Source organism: Lissotriton helveticus, chromosome 3_2 (assembly GCF_964261635.1).
Source record: "Lissotriton helveticus chromosome 3_2, aLisHel1.1, whole genome shotgun sequence".
NCBI lineage: Eukaryota > Metazoa > Chordata > Amphibia > Caudata > Salamandridae > Lissotriton > Lissotriton helveticus.
In genome coordinates, this window is record NC_136062.1 from 222,638,132 (window position 1) to 222,650,322 (window position 12,191).

General features: G+C 44.0%; 1 protein-coding gene across 1 annotated transcript in view; it reads right to left on the reverse strand.

Moving 5' to 3' along the window:
- The window catches only part of LINGO1 (leucine rich repeat and Ig domain containing 1), a 981,448-nt gene extending 969,763 nt beyond the window's left edge, over nt 1–11,685 (reverse strand). Inside the window, exon 1 of the mRNA XM_078685081.1 lies at nt 11,625–11,685. The gene's annotated coding sequence lies outside the window, so the exon portion shown is untranslated. The remainder of the gene's footprint in view (nt 1–11,624) is intronic.
- Nucleotides 11,686–12,191: the final 506 nt, after the last annotated feature.

The window sequence follows — 12,191 nt, forward strand, 5'->3', positions numbered from 1 at the left end:
GCATCCATTTGTGAGGTGGGAAGTTGCGTGCCACACAGCAAAGCCCTGTTAGGAAGTGCAAGTAATGCCTATCTTATGTATTACAGGGTGGCTTAGAAAATGATATATTAAGCTGATGAAATGTACAAAATTTATGGAATTTTGCCCATTGGGCAACTTCAGGAATTTCACAGGAATGAAATGTTGTAATTTTTTGTTTCCTTGGGGACTGTTTGGAGCAGTTAATATCTCGCCGGGCACTGGTTTTAGCAGAAACTGTCTCGTGTGAGACATTTTCTCTTCAAGCCAGTCCCCTTGCAGACATCTCATGTAACTTTTAAATGCGAGGTATACCTTGAAGTTCAATTTTCACTTGAGATACCATAATAAACGTTTAATGAATATTAACCTTAATTGTGCATACTTTTTCAGAAATGTCATGATCTTTCTTGCAGTTTCACCAACAGTTAGTAGCAAGCCAGCTGAGCAATGGTTGCTTAATTCATGTGTAGATGCTGAGCACAGCAGGCCTTTTACTCTCTCAGTAAAAGAATAGCAGCCATGCTGATGTATGTGTGGGACACATGGACTATTGTCATGTGAGCACCAATCTCCAAAGACTCCAAAATAATGCTGCCCAGCTGTGCCAGAATCTGCAAATGTTTGAGCATGAAAGAACTCCACTAAATCCCATTGTATACCTGGATCACATTCAAGACACTCTGCCTTCCTGAAAAGGCATCCTGGTGCAAAGCCAGACCTACATACCAACAACTAGCCCCACACTACAATCACCAGAGATATCTTAATTCTGTCTCTAAATTTCTGATCCTGCAACATCCATCCAAGTGTCTAAATCATGGCACTTGAGCTCTGGGAGTATTAGGCATCAACCGTGGAACTACTCAGACTTCCAATTAAGAGCTGAACCAAATGATCTCTGATTCAGGAAACAACTTAAATCCAGACTTTTCAACAAAGCACCTGCCTGAATCCTCTCTTTAAAGAATATGGTTGATGTCTTCTAATCATTCCCCTGGATTCTAATGTTCATTGTAACTTAATTTATGCCCGCTGTCACAGTGGTGTAGCAGACCTTTGGCCGCCCGTGGTAGTACCTGTGCTTGTTGCTCCACGATGAGCTCAGGTAAGAGGGGACTGGCAATTCCTCGCGATGGCTGCAGGTAGGAGCGGGGGGGGGGTGGTTACTGGCGATCCCTGCTGCATTTGCCACGACAGCTGCAGGGCGTACCGCCCCCCTCAGGCCCCCTGCTATGCCACTGCAGAGTCAATTTTCCCCATTGCCTCAGGGACTGGGAACCAGTTTGCATAGTATTTGTGTATTTAATATAGTTGGTATGGGGATATACAGTATGTTTTGCTGACACTAGAATCAGGCTTATCCTCAGTGAATAAGGACACTCACGTGGAGTCATTGTAATGTGGATTACAGGTAAGTACACCTGTCATAGCTGCAATATAGTGTCTTTATGAAACCGACCATCGAGATTTGTTGACCATTTCCTCATTTTTTATTTAGCTAAAGGCTGTGATTTCAACAAGAGTAAGAGATAATAATCCTGTACAAATGATCCCTGGATATGAGACACATTAAAGCATATGGAACCCTAGGCTGCAACCCTTTTTTTTAGGATTCCAGTCTCCCTTAGCGTTAATAAGGTACTCTTACCTTCTTATTTGTGTCCCAGATTGTCAACCTTGTGTTTGTCCCTCTGATGGCCCATAGCCTCTGTACCATCTCTTCTGATTGGCTGGCTTCTATGCTTCCGCACCTTGCTTTTCAAACACCAATTTTTTCTTTTGTGTTACGCCCGCCACAAGAGTGCATGGGTTTTCAAGCTGTCTCCCTCATGTACTTCTTTCCCCCCACACTCTGTGTTGCTCTCTTTCACATGTGTGTTTTTCCACGCCCCCTCTATGATGAGCTGGCTATCATGTTTTCCTCCTGTTGCTTTCTTACCAGTGTGTTTCACCCTTGCCTGCGCCACATTGCTCTCTTAAACGTTGCTACTCCTGTCCACCATTATCCTCAGTGTTGCTTATGTCCCCCTCACCACTCCATGTTGCTTCCCCGACCCCAGTGGTTAATTTGTACAAAAATACGCTGCGGGGCTCTCATCAGGAGGCAGCTTGGACCAGCCCATTTCGCTTGTCAGCGCCGCCTAAAACAGAACCAACTACTAACAATGTGGGGGGAAAATGTGATGCAATGGCCAGTGCTGCTGATTTTGGAGCTAGGCAACCAGGCGTGAGTCTTCGTGTCGGCTCAACATCCTCTGATCTTGGGCAAATCACTTAATCTCTCCATGCATACCATAAATTAATGTGTCCTTAACTGGTGTTCCTGAAAAGCGCCGGTGTTGATGATTAATTGCTGGGCACAGGAAAACACCGGCTCAAATTAAGCACTGCCCCACCCACATCTTACTTCTTTGTTAACCGTTACTTCTCCTCACCTTCCAAGTTGCTACCACTTCTCTGCCCTATTTGTTGTTTTCCCCCACTAGCACCCTCCTTCTCAGTCACTTGTTTCTTTTCCTCCACACCCCACCTGCACCCTTCGCGTTGCCCCTTCCACACCTTCCATGTTCCTCCATCTACCTGTGCCTTCCATGTGGCCCTCCCCACCTGCACCCTCCATGTTGCTTTCCCCACCTGTGCTTAAAAAAACACTTTGAAATGTTTTTCTTTTCATTTGCTGATCCAGCTTGCATCGGCAAATAAAGATAAACAAAAAGTTCTGCTTCACAGCCATTTTTTCCTGTTTAGTCCTGCTGCACAGTAAATAGGTTTCAGAGGCTAATGCTCGTTTGGTGGCACAAGGGTTTGTTCCCAAGAACTACAAAGATGTGTGTAGATGTAAAATGTATAAAGCATTTTAACAGTCTCTTAAGATATGTAAATATATTTACAGTAGAAAATGGGAAATTCTAACAGCAGAAAGTATACAAAACATAGTACGGTAGCAATATACTAATGCGCCACAGTACATTGAGAAAATCCAGGCCCTGGTCATCAACGCAAAGTTCCAAGTTAGGAGGATTTTAGGTAATTGCCTAGCCGTACTCCTCCACTGAAACTAGTAATACCAGGAACATTAGCAACTCCAGAGGGATAGAAATACTCTGCATTAATAGATTTTGAGGAATAATATGTGGGAATTGGTCTTTCCACTTTGATCCCACCATGATTTCTCCAGTGTTTACCCTAGAGATTGTGGCTGGTTCCATTAGTCATTGAATTGACATAAAATAGCATGGGGGAAAATCACAAGGAAGTGGTGGAGAGAGGCGTTAGCCTTCTTGGCTTAACGCCTCTCTCCGATACTTCCGAAACACAAGGCTGCACCATATTCACAAGGATATCGTGCAGCCTTGCGTTTCCCCGTGCGATGGCGCTAAATTTCACAACTTAGCGCCAACGCCGGCACCCACGCACCAGAGTGCAACGGTGTCTGCAAGCAGGGAGGTTTGTTTATGTACAGGAAGGTGTCCTTTCCTGCACATAAACAAACCAAACATGCCAGTTTGTAACTTAAATGTGTGCTACTACATGCAGCACACATGCAAGTTACAAAACGGCATTTAAAAAAAAATGGTTTGTTTATGTACAGGAAGAAACACCTTCCTGTACATAACCATACCATGGCATTTTGCTTTTTCCATGTGTACTGCACACATGGAAAAAGCAAAAACGAGGAGAAATAAAGCATTTCTCCTCATTTTGCCTACTTAAGACCAGCGTTTTCCTGGTCTTCATTTTGGCGCTACCTCCTATTTATGCTTTCCTTGTGAATAGTAGGCAGCGTCAAAATCAATGGGTGTTGGGGTGGAACGCCCACCACAACACCCACTGCATACCCCTTTCACGCTAAACAAAGCATGGCTTATCGCTGCCTTGTGAATGAGGCGAGGCCCCTAACGCCACAGTGACGTTGTGGTGGTGATATGGGCTTGTGAATATGCCCCCATATCTCTTAATGTCCATGGGGCAGAAAGCTCCTTTTACCAGCCCTACAGGGATTGAAAGGGGTTCTCGTAATAACACCCAAAGCAGTGATCACTTGCAAACTATCACACCCACTCATGGGGGCCCTGTCTGCAACTCTTATCACTGATTCCAAATCTGTGTTGCGCGAGATTGCGTTAGTCACAGCAGGTATACCGGCAGCCATTATCCCGAATGGGTAGGCAAAGTATTATTATATGTTATGAAGCGCTCTAATGATGGGTGTTGCTACACAGGAAACCCTGCAAATATGATGGTTGTTCACCTGCGAAATGTGCTTTAAATAGTATGAGAAAATCGCACAGTCCAGCTAGAGCTTGGTTCCAATTCTTAGGGGACCGAGCAGATGCTTTAGAATTCAGCTTGTATTATGTGGCATTGAATTTAACACCGCATGGCAGAAAAATAGCTTCTTTTTTCCGAGCTCTCATCCAGCAACAAAAGACCTCATCAGATACAATAACAGTTTGCCGGTGCTAATACCTGATTGTGTCGCTAAGCTGTGCCTCCTTTCAGTTTTCTTGTTATGCCAATATTTTCCAAATGTATAACGTTTTGATGGGATGTGAGCACGCTGTGCAATTACCTCCCGCAATGACACAAATGTCTTCTTCGGCATTTATCTGCGTACCGAGCCTCATTCGGAGGGCGCCAATAATGCAGCGGTAATACCACCCTGGAGCCGACCAGTAACTCCGGGGGAGAGGTTGTGTAATTACTAATTACCTTAAGGACTCACCGGCAGATGCGGAATTACTCAGGTAGTGGGTAATTCTAAATCCGATTGCTCAAATAAATCCTCATTTTAAGCCCAATAATTCTGCAGTGAATTTTCAGCTTGGAGCAGGGGAAATCTTCAGGTAGCCTGAGTTCTATGGAGCTGAGAAGATCTTCAGACCAGATAAACTGATAAAAAGGAGGCTGTCTGCAGGTAAACCAGCTTTAGAGCACTTGCACTTAGTTGGGATTTGAACAATTGAATTTATCCCTTATTAGACTCATGAATAGCACTCGTCTGGAGGTTTCATCCACACACTTTGAACCTCCATTAACTACAGAAGGTACAAGCAAGGAGTTGGAGACTACCGCACAGTATCAGAAGACTTTGCGGTCCTTCAAGACGGTACTATCAGGGCTCATCCCATCAGCACTTCATAGTTCAGAAGAGGGCTGCTTAACACCACCTCACGGAACCATTGCATGCTAATTTGTCCCTAAGGCGCCAGATGCTCCATGCAAAGCAGTCCTTGCTTTACCAACAAGGGACTTGGCACCAAAAATCTTCAATTGGACACCCTTAGCCAAAAGTGTCCATCAGTGAGCCCAAAACTCTGCATCAAGTTCCCAGTTTGATAGCCACCTTTCACTAGCAGCAGTTTCAACACATGCCTTCTTCATCATTGAGCCCTCAAGTGGGCTCTCAATAACCCCACACTCTGAACGTCTTTAGATAATGCCTTTCTTAATTTTTAGTATGTCTTGCCCAACTTATCTTTTTAACTCGTTTTTCTAGTGTGACAAGTTTACTGGTATTACATTGTTATCTTGTAAATAACTTGGTTGATACATTTAAATTCATAGCTATATAAGTTCTTAGCTATATGATTCTTATATTTGCTGTTATTCACTCACTAAGTACTTTTTCTTAGGTGAATGTATTGCAACTTAGGCAAAATAAATGATCCATAATAATATTCCATATTTGTAAAGCACAAACATATCGCCCCCTAAGGTTTCAAGGTGCTGGGAGCCGTAGGGAGCTACGAAGGGTGAGCTGAGATATTCCAGTTAGACTCTGTGAGACTTGTGGAAGCTCATCCCCAGTTCACATCAAGTCTGTGACCTTTGCCATTCAGTTATGCAATCAGACTTCCTCCAATGTCTTCAGGGGGAAGGGAGAACCAGAAAAAAGGTTACCCATTGCAGGGTTTGATTAAGATTATGGTCGATGGGTTACTCCATCACAACGGTGACGGATATCCCATCCACCGAAATTTAAATCACATTATATCCTATGGGATTTATATTTCAGCGGACGGGATATCCGTCACCATTGTGAAGGAGTTACCCATCTGCCAAGATCTATATCAGGCCCTTAATACTTTTCTCCAGGGTAGTCACATGAACAATCCCTGTGAAGTAAGAAGCAGACAAATATTGGACTAAAGGAGTTTCTGTACCAAAGTCATAGAAACAGAATTAGCATCTAAGTTTAGGGATGAGTGAAATTTGAACCATTTCCTTTTGCATAATTACCTAAAATTCTGAAAGAATTAAGCAAAAATGACATGAAATGAAAATCTTGCGTTTAGCTCTAAATGTTATCATGAAATGCACCCTTATGTTTATTTTGGATGCAGTAATGCATTTTGTGGTAGCTAATAGTGCAAAAAACACAAGTGCTGAAAATAAGTGCCTTTCCCCTACTCTTCATTCATGTTTTTTCCATGCTTCAGCTATATGATTTTTTGCCCAAATGGATTTGAAGTCACGCAATGTGGTGTAGTCATAGTTTTAGGAATTTTGCATAAGTGACGTAACACAAAATTCTGGAAATTACACTAGATTACAACGGTGTAACAAACATTTCACCTGTGCCTAGTTAAGATGATACTTTGGCATGCCAGATATGTTTTTTTAAACTCTTTTTATTAAACAGGACAACGAAAAGCACAGCAATTCAGATCATCAATTGTATACATTCAGGTACTGAAAATGTACAGATTACTCTCAATGTATTATTCCAGAAATAATTCTTCATCCCAGAATCTCCCATTCAATACTTAATAGGTCTTGCAATCTTGTTTCACAGTGTCGTAACTCCACAGCAGGGGGCAAGCATATTTCACCCCTGTGCATATTCTAGGCAGCCCACTTACGATCCCATTGTTTGGGGGCATTCTCTGTGTTTGAAAACATCCTTCTCTGCAATCATGGCTCTATCCATATCTACAATTCATTCTCTGATAGTTGGTGATTCCCCCACACCCCATTTTTTTGCAATGTTTCACTTTGCGAGGGCACATTCCAGTGACACCCATGATTTCTCGGTTTGAGTTAGATCCATGGCCTCCCATATGTTTAGTAAGCATAGTTTCAGAGGGGCAATTAGTTGGTTTCCCCCCTGCTCTCTCCATTTGTTCTTTGAATGCTTTCCAGTATGTTTGGGCAACTGGACCTTCCCACTCTATGTGAAAGAAAGTTCCCTCCCGGTGGCACTGCCTGAAGCGTTAAGTATTGGCTCTCCAACCCATCTTGACCAGAACCTCTGCGGCAAGATAGGCGCGGTGCAGAATTTTGAGTTGGACAAGCCGCAGTCTCATGGGATTGGCTATTTCCCTGGGGGAGGCCAGAGCGTCTCGCCAATCATCTTCCTCTAGCTCACCCAGGTCCGCCTCTTAGTGCTGTTGCAAGCGCGTTATCAGGTCAGGTCAGTTATTAATCAATTTTTTGTATGTAAGGGATATGGCCTGCTTGGTCATGGGGTCAAGTATTAGCCTCTCTTCTAGCGGGGAAGCTTCAAGAAGTAGGCCACCCCTGTTATTGCTGTTTCATGGCTGATCTGCAGATATCTAAATGTTTCGGCTTGTGCGAGGTCATAGTCCTTCTGCAGATTTGCAAATGTGGCCAACCCTTGGTATTCCACATGTCTCCTATAGTTTATATACCAATCAGATCCCATTTATCGATGGCCCAGCTGTTCGGGCTCCCAGAGAGGAGTTGCATGTGTAATTTTATTGTGCCAGCCCAATTTTTTGTTGACCACATGCCAGATTTCGATTGTGCAGGCAATCGGTCCGGCAAGGCTCAATATTCTGGGGTTTGCGTACAGTGCTTTGTTGTACCCACCTTGTCCCATGAGCCACAGCATGATATGTATGATAAGGTCAGGTACAGGAGTGTCAAATGAGGCTACTTATGAGAGGAGGTGGAAACTGCCTACATTACATCTGAACTCCCTTCCTCTTGGATACAAGCAATCTTATCTACAGAGGTGTAAAAAGGAAGTAAACCGTTCAATTTCCAATGACCTTTGACCTTAATGTGACATTGAGGACAGGGGTAGAGAGAACAACAAAGCATGAAGCTAGCAATAAAGATTATAGGATGAATAATAGTGTAAACGATGGGTCATTCATAGTAAAGTGCTGTATTCAGCACCTTGTAATTTTCTAGCAAAGTTTAATTTGTTCCAGCGAATACCGCAAACAGACTAGAAACTGCATAATAGATGGTGAAATTACCAACAGAAGAGCACAGAATTACTGCTCTGGTTCATGAGCTGATGTTGCTTATGTTTAAGCTCTTGTTGTTCTCTTTTATGGTAAACAGTCCACCACCCCTCACCTGGACAGACCACTCTCTGGTCTGTTTCAACCTACACCTTAACCACCAACGAAGAACTGCACTGCAAAACCACCTGTTGCAACTGAAAACACTATCTCTGAGGAAACATGGACCACAGAACTACTTAGCCACAGCCCAATGCACCTATAACACCTTATCTGATTAATTGACAACTTCAACAACTGGATCACGTCAAGCGCAGACGCCCTCGCCCCACTCAAAACCACAACCACATGAAGGACCCAAAAAAACTGGTACACCGATGACCTACGACTCACTAAGCACCATTGCAAGCAGCAAGAGCGTCATTGCAGACTCACCACAATGACAGTGTCAGACAGACCTACAAAACATCCCTCCAACACTAGCACCAGCTACTCAGAGCCACCAAGCATGCAGTCTTGACCGAATGTATCAACAACAGTACCAATAACACTAAGGATATCTTCTTCATAGGGGAGGTATTCACCTGCCCCTCTGCCAGCTAAACAATCGCCACCCACTCTCAGACGTTCTGCCCCCAATTTGCTTGTTACTTCCACAATAAGATAAGCACAATCTATGACACCTTTGCACCCCAGCTGGACCGTTCCACCCTGGCAGTGCTCCAACATATTGAGGAAAACACATCACAAACCTCCCTAACATAATGCAACATCACCCCCCTGTCAAAACTACTGCCATCTTGTGCTCTATCTACTGGGAAGCCCCTTCATAACGCTGTTTGCACTTCACCTTCTACAAAGGACTTGAACCAATCTGCACAGCCCTCACCCAATCCTCAATGACTCACTCATCACTGCTACCTTCCTGGAGAACTGAAAACATGCCACTCGCCTGCCGTTACTGAAAAATCTACAGCAGACCCACTACACCAGCAAACTACAGATCCCTCTCGCCGCTACCCTACTGAGCTAAAGTCTTTTGTCAACAAAAGACTGGCAAAACACCTCACTAATAAAAAATCTTCTGGCCCCATCCCGTCAGGATTCAGACCTAACTACAGCACTGAGATTGCCCTCATTTCATTCACTGATGACATTCACCTCATCAGAGACCAAGGCGGCACTGCAGTCCTCATCCTCCTTTTCGCAGTGTTTGACACTGTCTCCCAACCGACCCTTATCTAATGCCTCCACAAGCTGGGAATTCATGGAACAGCTCTTTCCTCACAGGCCGCATGCAGAAGGTCAGCATAGCACCTTAAACTTCCAAACTTTCCAATCTGATCTTCTCTGAAACCAGGGCTCATCCCAAGGCTATACAACATCTACATGACTCCGCTCACCAACATTGTCAGAACATGTGTAATATTCTTGTTTTATTCAAATAAAGAGGAGGCTCCTGTTCTGTGAGTTCTCAACAATTTATTGGATTAAAGAGTCTATGGGAAAACATCCCAGCCATCAGTCTCCAGCTGCTCCAACCTTCGCTCGTATTCAAATCCAAACATTCTCATGCTGAACATCCCATCCTAACGTGGCTCTACAGCATCATTATGACATACTTTTCCATGGTCCTAGGCACCACAACATGGTCTCAACAACATCTCTTACGCCAATGACACACAGCTCATCCTCTCCCTCTCCTTGGAACCCCCAGTGCCCAATAAAAGTTAATGACCCTCTGGATGAAATCAAACTGCCTGAAGCTCAGCTCAGACAAGACAGTAGTGGTACTCTTTGAAAGAGACACCACACTATGACCCCCTGCCTGATGGCCATCTGAACTGAGACTAACACCCACCTGTCCAACCAAGCCAAAAGCCTAAGGATCCTGATTGACAATCATATATCTATGTACAACCAGGTTAACCTGATTGTCTACTCTCACTTTCACACCCTCAACATCCTCAGTAGGGTATTCAGCTGGAAATCACCACCCAGCTCACTAAGAGGCTCCAGATCATCCAGAACGCAGCTGCCAGACTTACACTCCAACTTCCCAGCACGCACCCACATATCCACTTAAATCAAAGACCTCCAATGGCTCCACATCCACAAGTGCAACCTTTTCCAACTACTCACAACCACATACAAAGCAGTGCACAATTTAGAACCCATTTACCTGAACAACCTATCAGCTTCCACACTCCTACCAGACTCCTTCCCTCCGCCATGTACCCCTCGCATAAGCGAAGAGTCAGAGCTGGCTGCCACACCTTCTTGTACCTGGCTCCTTAGGCTTGCAACAACCTCCCCTTTCACATTAGAGTCAACAGCTCAGACCTAGAATTCCTGAACAAACTGAAAACCTGGCCAGAGGCCTAGCTAGACCTTTGGATGCCCAAGGTGGCCCCATGTGTTTGCCACCCCACATTGGCCCACATGTAAGGGGGAGTGCTGGCGATTCCAGCGACGGCCGCATGTACAAGGGAGGGAGGCAGCTGTCCCCAAAACTCACGTCGCCCAGGACAATCGGCCCCCCTCTTGCTAGGCAAAGGAACCGGTCTCTTTCTGATGGCCTAGCTAAGGCTCCGCCCTCGGCTCATAAACATCAGGACACCCACCCGAGTGATATGCATGCTCTACTGATATATACATGACATAACATAACATAATTACACTGTACACTGAGTTCTCAACATCAGGATCTAGACAGATGAGCTACGCCCAGTAAATATAATTAATAGAGGCATAATCTTAGACAGCACAGTTATGTACAGAATAGAATGTACATATATATTTACCTAACAGGAAGTGGGCCTCATTAGGGTCAGTCATCAATATGATTTACCTACATTTTTGTCCATTTGTACTATTACAGCAATTGCAATTAATCATTTGACCTAGGTTTAGACGGTAGTCGAATATTTGTAATACTACATTCTGCCACCACATTCATACTTTTCATACACGTTGAGTTTTTCCAACTTTGTACCTTTGTTAACCCCATTACCATGAAAGAGTTTCTTTATTTTATGACAGAGTACAGTTTCTATTCAGGGCCGATTTTTCTGATGGTATTTAGACGTATGGATAAACAGTTCTGATCGAAAACGTGTCGGACCTTTACCCTATATTTTAGTTTTTCATTCAATATCATGGAAAGAAAAACAACAGTTTTGCACAGAAATACACCGGTATTGAACATTCTGTTTCTTTACAATGTATTTTTCAGGTTCAACGTTGTTATTTTTATTTCACCGTTCCCTTAGGTTAAGAGGGGACTGTGCTGTTCATGAGATGCGACTGGAATGAACTGTTTAGAGCACGTGCTCTGCCTCGCACTCCTCCGGTCAAACTAAGAAAACAGCCAAGAAAACTCACCTGAACGTCTGAATTATTGACTCGAAGCTGTACAGCTGGCGGTGTCTGTGCTCGTGCCCCTCTACAGGAAAAAAACATGAGATTATACATTTTGCGTTTTTTTAACTTGACATTACTAACTCAAATATGCATAACAAACATCATTTATAGCAGGAATTGGCAAAGCCAATAGGTCTCGCCTATGCAAGAGCTATTGACTTTGCCAATATGATTTAGCATGTTATACACCAGCGTGGCTACTGTTCAGCATGGCTAAAGGTTAGTGGGTTAAGAGAGAATGACGTGGAGTGGAGTGTCATAAAGTGAAGTAGAATGGAGTAGAGTGGTGTAGAGTAGTTGAGTGTCGTGGAGTAGTATGGAGGGTCATGGAGGGAGTAGAGTGGAAGGGCATAGAGTGTAGTAGAGTTGAGTGCCATACAGTATCGAGGAGTGGTGTAGAGTGGAGTGCAGAATGGATTAGAGTAGCGTGGAGTGACATAGTGCTTTGGCGTAAAGTGGGGCAGTGGAGTAGAGTGGTGCAGAGTTGAATGTTGCAGAGTAGAGTGCAGTGGCATAGAGTAGTGCAGA